This window comes from Carcharodon carcharias, chromosome 16 (genome assembly GCF_017639515.1).
Source record: "Carcharodon carcharias isolate sCarCar2 chromosome 16, sCarCar2.pri, whole genome shotgun sequence".
Lineage (NCBI taxonomy): Eukaryota > Metazoa > Chordata > Chondrichthyes > Lamniformes > Lamnidae > Carcharodon > Carcharodon carcharias.
Window position 1 is genome coordinate 47,283,810 of NC_054482.1, and position 10,083 is coordinate 47,293,892.

Sequence of the window (10,083 nt, forward strand, 5' to 3'; positions counted from 1 at the left end):
GACTGGCAGCATCTGTGGAGAGGGAAACTGCGTTAATGTTTCAGGTCGATGAACTTTCATCTGAACCGAATATAGTTGTACTTAATGATCTAGTATTAGAATGACTACTTAAATTCATCCTGGTTATGATGAATGCTTGAATACATGCTACAGAATAATTGCTTTTGTACTCAACATACTAAAAATGTGCAAATTGTGAAAACTGATTATTTTAGTCAGTATTTTGTCTTATAGAATGTTAACAATACAAGTTGCACTTAATTAATTACCCAGTGTTAATCATAATAGGGACCATCAGAAGGTGGATAGTAATGTTTTTTTCACTGTAAGCGAAGGGCTGCGCCCCAAGGCTACGTTTCTCTGGTTGGGGGTGAGTAGAAGAGTAACAGAAATATGGTGAGTATGGAGAACAACAGCTCGCACAAGGAGACTGGATTATAATACCAACAATGCAAGTGAGTTAATCAGCTCATAACTATTGTCTAATGTGATATTACAGATAAATCATATTGCTGCTTATGCACTGAATACGTATCAAGCTGAGCCTTACCTCATGCTATCTAGCAACTAAGCTAGAGATGACAGCACATTCCAATCCCATGACTTCTGTCACCAAGCAGCTCAAGGGCAGCAGGAACCACCACCATCTGCAAGTTACTCTCCAAGCCACATGCCGTCCTGAGTTGGAAACATAAAGCCATTTCTTCACTATCACTGGATCAACATACTGGGGAACTCCCTGACAGCATTGTGGAAATATCTTCTCAACAAGCAATTTCAAAAAGACACTTCACTAGCACCTCCTCAAGGGCAATTATGGGTGAACAATAAATGCTGGCCTCGCTAGCAACGCCCACATCCTATGAATGAAGAAAAAAAGAACATCACAATTTGTAAATTTATGGATTGGTACAGTTTATATTTGCTGATAAATACAGGAGAAATACAAATTAAACTCAACTTTAGGGACAAAAACTGTTTTATTAATAGTTTTGAAGAGGTAACAGAGATGATTGATGAGAGTAATGCTGTTGATGTGGTGTACATGGACTTACAAAAGGCATTTGATAAAGTAGCACGCAACAGACTTGTGAGTAAAGTTAGAGCTCATGGAATAAAAGGGGCAGTGGCAACATGGGTACAAGATTGGCGGAGTGACAGAAAACAGGGAATAGAGTTTAGTGGATGTCTTTCATTCTGGAGGGAGGTTTGTAGTGGAGTTCTCCAAGGGTCAGTATTGGGACTCTTGCTCTTCCTGATATATATTAATGACATAAACCTTGGTACACAGGGCACAATTTTAAAATTTGCAGATGATATGAAACTTGGAAACAGTGTGAACTGTGAGGAGGATAGTGTAGAACTTCAGGACATAAACAGGTTGGTGGAATGGGCAGATGAAATTCAATACAGAGAAATGTGAAGTGATTCCTTCACATGGGAAGAGCAGTGGGAGCCAATATAAAATAAAGGTTGCAACTCTAAAGGTGACACAGGAACAGAGGAACCTGGGGATATAGGTGTATAAGTCATTGAAGGTGGCAGGACAGGTTGAGAGAGCAGTTGATCAAGCACACAGCATCCTAGGCTTTATTAATAAGGGCATAAGAGTACAAAAGCAAGGAAATTATGTTAAACTTGCATAAAGCACTGGTTTGGCTTCAACTGGAGCATTGCGTCCTGTTCTGGGCACCACACTTTAGGAAAGAAGTGAAGGCATTAGAGAGAGAGCAGAAAAAATTCATGAGAATGGTTCTAGTGATGAGAAACTTCGGTTATGTAGACAGATTGGAGAAGCTGAGGTTGTTTTCCTTGGGAGAGGAGAAGATTGAGAGGATAGAAGTACTCAAAATCATAAAGGCTCTGGACAGATAGGGAAAAACTGTTCCCATTGGTGGAAGGATCGAGAATGAGGGCACAGATTTGAGGGGATTGGCAAAAGAAGCAATGGTAACATGAGGAGAAACATTTTCATGCTGCAGGTGATTAAGATCTGGAATACACTGCCTGAGAGTATGGTGGAAGTAGGTTCAATCAAAGCACTAAAGAGGGGATTGGATTATTATCTGAAAAGGAAGAATGTGCAGGGTTATGGGGAGAAAGCAAGGGAGTGGCACAAGGTGAATTGTTCATTGGAGAGTCAGTGCAGTCATGACAGGCCAAATGGCTTCCTTCTGTGCTGTAGCAATTCTGTGATTCTGTAATTGCATTTCTTAGCTTATTTCTAGGCCTAAATTAAGGGAATGAGTTTAAGTTGTGGAGATTCACTTGGGTGGAACGAATGAGTTAAAAAGGTTTCCACTACACATTATTAAAAAGCGCTGGAATACTAATTTAGAGTTTGTCAGGGAGCAGACTGCAATGGCCTCAGGAAAATACAAATGCTTTTAATATATAAGTATGCAGAATATTGCAACATATTATTGGAAACATTTTAGCTCAGATATTTTATACAGAGATTAACTGCTTCAAACAAACCAATCATATTTTTCAGGCAAAAACCTGGAAGCTACCAACTGCGCAGGTGTGGGGTGTAATTTAGGCAATAACCCAGAAGTCAATGCAGCGAGGGTAGGTTCCATATTAATTTTATGTTTGACGTCGAGAATGATTTTAAATTTATACAAAGAGAGCATTTTTTTTAAAAAACTTGCAATTAATGCAATATTGGTGCTTCTAGAATAATAACGACATTAACCTGTCCAGAAAAAGTTCGAGAAGACCTCTCAACAATTAATACACTACACTTAAAGGTGTACAGGAGGAAAATGCCGTCAAAAACATATTTCATTTTGGAAGTGCCAAAGAGCCAACTTAAATACAGATACTAAGTTTTTCAAAAAAATTATACTGCAATCATATTTAAATTAATCATGTCTTTTAATCTAGACAGGAGTCTTGCTGGAAACATTCCAACATGACAGAATAGAATTTCTTCATTCCTTTGAATCATTCTTAAGTATTTAAATTTAAACAAGTGCTTATAAAATAACAACAGGAAATTGGTGAGATTGGGAATTCAGTGCAGAGGAGGAAGAAGTTATTAAGTAATTTAAAACAACAGGCAACAGTAAATATGTAAATATCCAGAGTAACTAATTTGATCTAAAAGGATTTATCTAAACAAAATGTTGTGACAGCTGAAATCTATCGCCTGCAGTCCCTGTGCCATGTGAGAACTCCTGGAAGCTATGTGGGTCCTGGATAAGCACGTGCACAGGAAATGCCTCTATTTGTTGGAACTTGGACTTAGGGTTTCCAAGCTTGAGGAACAGTTGCAGGCACTGCAGGGCAATTTCCTGGAGCACACATTCTAGGAGGTGGTCACTCTGCAGCTACAGAGAGTTCAGAAAAATAGTAAGTGAGTGGCTATCCAGCAGGGTAGGAAGAAGCAGCGAAGGAACCCTCTCGGAGTGTGAAACTCTAAATTGCTTTCAGCACGGAATGTTAGTGAGGGATATTTGGGAAAAGCAGTCTAGAGAACATTCATGGTACTGTGGGTTAGTGCATGTTTTGGGGGCACAGTCAAGTGTAGAAATGCAGTGGTCAGGCAAGTCAAAGGTCAGGGGGATAGACAGGCATGTTGCTTTTCTGGGGACGTGATAAAGAACATCACTGAGAAGATGCAGAACATTTTGAGGAGGAAAGGAAAATAGCCAGAAATCGTGGTCCATGTGGGAACCACTGACCTAGGAAGGAAAAGAGTTGAGTTCTTGTAGTCAGCATTTCAGGAGCAAGGGAGGAAGATCCCAAAGCAAGATCTCAAAGTTAATAATCTCTCAATTACCCCCAGTGCTAGTGAACATAAAAATAGCAGGACAAAATAAGTTAAATGGTAGCAGGAGAAATGGTGCAGGATGCAGGGATGAGCCATTTGGTCTAGTTCAGGGGCAGGAAGGGCCTGTTAAAGAAGGAGCAAGAATGTAGCATCTGTATTCAAGAAAGGAGGGAGACAAAAAGCAGGAAACTATAGGGCAGTTAGCCTAACATCTGTCATTGAGAAAGTGCTAGAATCCATTATTAAGGATGTAGTCGCAGAAGATTTAGAAAATAAACATGGTTTTATGAAAGAGAAATTGTGTTTGTCAAATTTATTAGAGTTCTTTGAGGATGTAACAAGCAGAGTAGAGTAGGGGAACAGTAGTTGTAGTATATTTGGATTTCCAAAAGGCATTCAGTAAGGTGCCATATAAAAGGTTAATGCAGAAGGTGATGGCTCATGGTGTTGGGGATGGTATATCACCATGAATAGGGGATTGTGTACCAAACAGGAAACAGAGTTGAGATAAATGGATCATTATCAGGAAACTGTAACGAGTGGGGTGCCAAAGGGATCAGAGTTGGGGCCTCAACTATTTACAATCTTTATGAATGACAGATGAAGAGAGCAAGTGTATTGTAACCAAACTTGCTTATAATACAAAGATAGGTAGGAAGTCATGTTGTGAGGAGGACACAGAGTTTGCAAAGGGATATAAATAGGTTAAATGAGTTAACAAAAATTTGGCAGATGGAGTATAATGTGGAAAAATATGAGGTTGTCCACTATGGTAGGAAGAATAGAAAAACAGCATAGTGGCCTGAATTTTCATGCAGATGGAGTGACATCACAAGATAGTGCAAGAGTGGGGTGGAGAGATCAGAATCAGCACAAGTGCAGGGAAGCTTCAAAAAGTGACGTCACACAATGGTGAGAACTGATTGGTGAGTAGTGGGTAAGTATTTTTCTCCAGTTTAAAATAGATTAACCTAAGGAATGGTAACAGTTCTAATTTTTATTTAAAGTACATAAATAATTTAACTCTTTTTACTGTGTTTAACTTAAAGTAAGTGTTTTCTTTTCAACAAGAGGCATGGCAGGGCAGCTTAGTCCCGTGTTATGTACTGCGTGCAACATGTGGGATATCTTCGATGCTCCTTGCGCTCTGACCGAACACGTGTGCAGGAAGTGCCACCAGCTGCAGCTACATGAGCTCCGAGATTCGGAGCTTGAGCAGCAGCTGGAGGCACTGAGGTGCATCCGCGAGGCTGAAAGTTTTCTGGATAGTACGTTTTTAGATGTGGTCACCCCACCGTTGACCAAAGTGCAGACAGAGAAGCAATGGGTGACCGTCAGTCAGAGTAGTGGGACTCAATCAAGGAGGAAATAGGGAGAGTACAGGGCCAACATATTCCAGTAAAGATCAAGGGTGAGACCAACAAATGCAGGGAACCCTGGATATCAAGGGATATACAGGATTAGATAAAGAGAAAAAGGGAGGCTTTTGGCAAGAACTGTGGACTCAAAACAACGGAAGCCCTAGAGGAGTATAGAATGCGTAGGGGGGAAATTAAAAATGAAATTAGGAGAGCAAAAAGGGGGCATGAAAAAAACATTGGCAGGTAAAATAAAGGAAAATCCAAAGTTATTTTACAAATGCATTAAGAGTAAGAGGATAACTAGGGAAAGAGTAGGGCCCATTAAGGATCATAGTCGTAATTTGTGTGTGGAGCCGGAAGACATAGGTAGGGTTCTAAATGAATACTTTATGTCTATGTTCGCAAGTGAGAAGGATGATGTGGGTATGGAAATCAGGCAGAAGGACTGTGATATAATTAAAGAAATTAGCATAGAAAGGGAGGAGGTTTTAAGTGGTTTAGCAGGCTTAAAAGTAGATAAATCTCCAGGCCTGGATGAAATTTATCCCAGGCTGTTGAGTGAGGCAAGGGAGGAGATAGCAGGGGTGCTGGTAATAGTTTTCAGTACCTCTCTGGCCACAGGAGAGGTGTCAGAGGACTGGAGGACAGCCAATATGGTACTGTTATTCAAGAGGGAGGAAGGTATAAACCAGGGAACTACAGGCCAGCTGGTCTAACCTCAGTGGTGGGGAATCTATTGGAAGCAATTTTGAGGGACAGAATTAATCTACACTTGGAGAGGCAGGAATTAATCAAGGACAGTCAGCATGGTTTTGTTAAGGGGAGGTCATGTCTGACCAGTTTGATTAAATTTTTCAAAGAGGTAATCAGGTGTGTAGATGAGGGCAATGAATTTGATGTAGTCTACTTGGACTTCAGCAAGTCTTTTGATAAAGTCCCGCATGGGAGACTGATAACAAAGGTAAAAGCCCATGGGATCCAAAGCAATTTGGCAAATTGGATCCAGAACTGGCTGAGTGGCAGGAAGAAGATGGTGATGGTTGAGGGGTTTTTTGTGACTGGATGCCTGTGTCCAGTGGGGTTCCAAGGGATCAGTGTTGGGTCCCTTGCTGTTTGTGGTGTATATATCTATATATACATAAACGATTTAGACTTGAATGTAGGAGAGTTGATCAGTAAGTTCACAGATGGCATGAAAATTGGTGGGCTGATAGTGAGGAGGATAGCCTTAAATTACAGGGGGATATAGATGTGCTGGTCAGATGGGCTGATCAATGGCAAATGGAATTTAATCCGGATAAATGTGTGATGATGTACTTGAGCAAGACAATCAAGGCATGATGAATGGTAGGACCCTGGGAAGTACCGAGGACCAGAGGGACCTTGGTGTGCATGTCCACCGGTCCCTTAAGGTAGCGGGACAGGTAGAGAAGGTGATTAAGAAGGCATATGGGATACTTGCCTTTATTAGCCAAAGCATAGAATATAAGAGCAGGGAGGTTATGCTGGAACTGTATAAAATGGTGGTTAGACCACAGCTAAATTATTACGTGCAGTTCTGGAATCTGCATTATAGGAAGGATGTGATTGCATGAGAGAGAGTGCAGAGGAGATTGATCAGGGTGTTGCCTGGGCTGGAGAGTTTTAGTTATGAGGAAAGATTAGATAGACTGGGGTTATTTTCCCTGGAGCAGAGGAGATTGAGGGGGGACATGACTGAGGTATATAAAAGTATGCGGGGCATAGATAGGGTAGACAGGAAGGAACTTTTTCCCTTAGTGGAGGGATAAATAACCGGGGGCATAGATTTAAGGTAAGGTGTAGGAGGTTTAGAAGGGATGTGAGGAAGAATTTTTTCACCCAGAGGGTGATGAGAATCTGGAACTCACTGCCTGATAGGGTGGTAGAGGCAGAAACCTTCATAAAATTTAAGCAGTATTTAGATGTGCACTTGCGATGCCATGACATACAAAACTATGGGCCTAGTGATGGAAAATGGGATTAGAATAGTTAGGCACATGTTTGACCGGCGCAGACTTGATGGGCCGAAGGGCATTTTTCTGTGCTGTAGACCTCTATGACTCTATGGAGAGTCCCTCCAACTGTGCAAAAATGTTGGCAGAGACCCGAGTCTGGAAGTCCCATCCCCGAACCTGGCTTTTACCACTTTCACACGGCAGGGGGCAATGGGGATGTGTTCTAAATTTCACATCCATGGTCCAGGGAAGCAGCTGCCCATGTAAATCAGCGGCTGTGTGATTTTGGTGAGGTAGGTATCTGAAAACTTAAGTGTGTAGATTAGACCTGGTAAGAGCAGGTCTGAAAATTCTGGACTCATTTGGATGGCTAGGGTATCCTTTTGGATAGGTAAGGTATAGCTTGGTTTGGGTAAGGTATACCTTGCTTTTTAAGGTGTACCTATGCTTTGGATATGGATCCAGATACCTTTGGGAGAGGTAAGGTACCGCATTTGGAGAGGTAAGGTACCTTTTTAGGAGAGTTCAGGTGCCCTTTGGGATTTTAAAAGTAGACATTGTGTGTAAAAATGACATAAAGTCATTGGAACTGTCAAAGCTGTCAAGGGATTTAACTCTGCTGAAGTTATTTGAAAAATGAATAAAACAAAAAGCATCCCTCCAGTCCTCACCCCCCACACACTCCCCATGCCCCGTACATGCCGACCTTTGCTAGCTCATGTTGTCTACCAACTGCCCATGGCCCCTCATACCCCCTATGGCACCCAATGTCCCTCTATCCACCCCATGGCCCCAAAAACCTCTATGCCATCCAATGTCCCTCTACTATACCCCATGCCCTCTCATATCCCTTATGCTACCTAACAACCATCTACCCACCGCCATGGCACCCCATATCCCCATGCCACCCTTTAATTTTTTTTGAAAAGCATGGAATTTTTAAAAAATCAGTGCTTGCCATTTCACTTTGTCCGTTGACACAAGCCTGAGGGTTATCATTATAGGATTCGTACTGCATGACTGATTTTACAACCTAACATTATCACAGTGAGGTGTCTGTTAAGTGAGCAGTTTGATTGACAGCTCCAAGTGATTATAGAATAGAAATGTTTGTTTCATGAGAGTGTGGCTGAAGGAATTTCAATGTATTAAATGTATTTTTTTTATCAATGTAGGCGTTTTTTTAAAAAGGAGTGAAGTCATCAATAGACAAGTGACTTTATTTTATGTCAGCATGGCTCCCAAGGTTCACTCATGATGGATACTAGGTGAATTGGCATGGAGGGGTAAGGGCAAACGGTGGTGGGCAGGTGTTGGCATAAGTTGACATAGGTGCTATAAAGGGTCAAAGTGATGAGTGAGGGCATGGGTTTGCCTAAGGGGTATGAGGGACCATGGGTGTGTGTAGGGTGCATAGGGTGGCATGGGGATATGGGGTGCCATGGCAGTGGATAGATGGTTGTTAGGTAGCATAAGGAATATGAGAGGGCATGGGGTATAGTAGAGGGACATTGGGTGGCATAGAGGTTTTTGGGGCCATGGGGTGGATAAAGGGACATTGGGTGCCATAGGGGGTATGAGGGGCCATGGGCAGTTGGTAGACAACATGGGCTAGCAAAGGTCGGCATGTATGGGGCATGGGGAGTGTGTGGGGGTTGAGGACTGGAGGGATGCTTTTTATTTTATTCATTTTTCAAATAACTTCAGTGAAGTGGTGGTGCACAGAGGCAGGCATTCCACCCAGCCCACCTCCGCACCTAACAGCCTCTTCACTCGTTCTGGGGGTGGGGGACCCAACTTTTAATCCAGCCTGCCACTGACCCCATAATGAAAATCCGACCTTCCAGGCTTCTTTTTCCCGGGTTGGTTTCGTGGAGCCAGGAAATTTCCCGACTCCAAGTGAAAATCCAGGCCATTATTAAAATGGGGAGAAACTACAGAATGCTGCAATACAGAAGGATCTGGATGTCCTCATACACAAAACACAAGTTAGCATGTGGGTACAGCAAGTAATTAGGAAGGAAAATGGAATCATGACATTATTACGAGGATGGAATATAAAAATCGGGAAGTCTTGCCACAACGCTACAGGACATTGGTGCGAGTGCATCTGAAGTACTATGTCCAGTTTTGGTCTCCTTACTCGAGGAGTGTATAGTTGCATTGGGGACAGTTCAGAGAAAGTTCACTAGGCTGATTCCTGGGATGAGGGGTTTATGAGGAAAGATTGAGCAGGTTAAGCCTATACTGATTAGACTTTAGAAGAATGAGAGGTGATCAGATTGAAACATATAAAATTCTGAGGGGCATTGACAGGGTAGATGCTGAGAGGATATTTCCTCTTATGGGGGAAGAATCTACAACTAGAGGGCAAAGTTCCAGAATAACATATAAGATGGAGATGAGGAGGAATTTCTTCTTAGAGGTTTGTGAATCTTTGAAATTCTCTACCACAGAATGGAACAAGTGAGGAGAGACAGAATGGAATGTGTGAAGGGAGACAGAATGGGACTTTTGAGAAAAGCAAAGTGAGATATGTGAGGAGAGACAAAATGGGCTGTGTGAGGAGAAACAAAATGAAACCTGTGAGGAGAGACAGAGTGGGACATCTGAGGACAGACAAAATGGGGGGGACTGTGTAAATTTCCTGGAGGCGGGCACTCAGTGACACGCCAGGGGCCAGCGCCCCAGGCAGACCTACTGACTCTCCCTGCCATCCAGGATATCCAGTAGAGGGATTCCCCCAAACCCATCCCCACCCCATCAACAGAGATGCCTGGCTGCTTTTTCTGTTTTTTATTTAAACTTTTAAAAATTTTGATGAGAGGCCGCCTCCATGTTGAAGCACCCTCTTGGTTATTTACTGTTTATTGCAGCCGGCTGCTCCTCTGAAGCCAGAAGGCCTCTGATTGGCCCTTCAGCTTTGAGAACCTGCCTGCTACCCTTAATTGGGCAGGGAACATGTCCC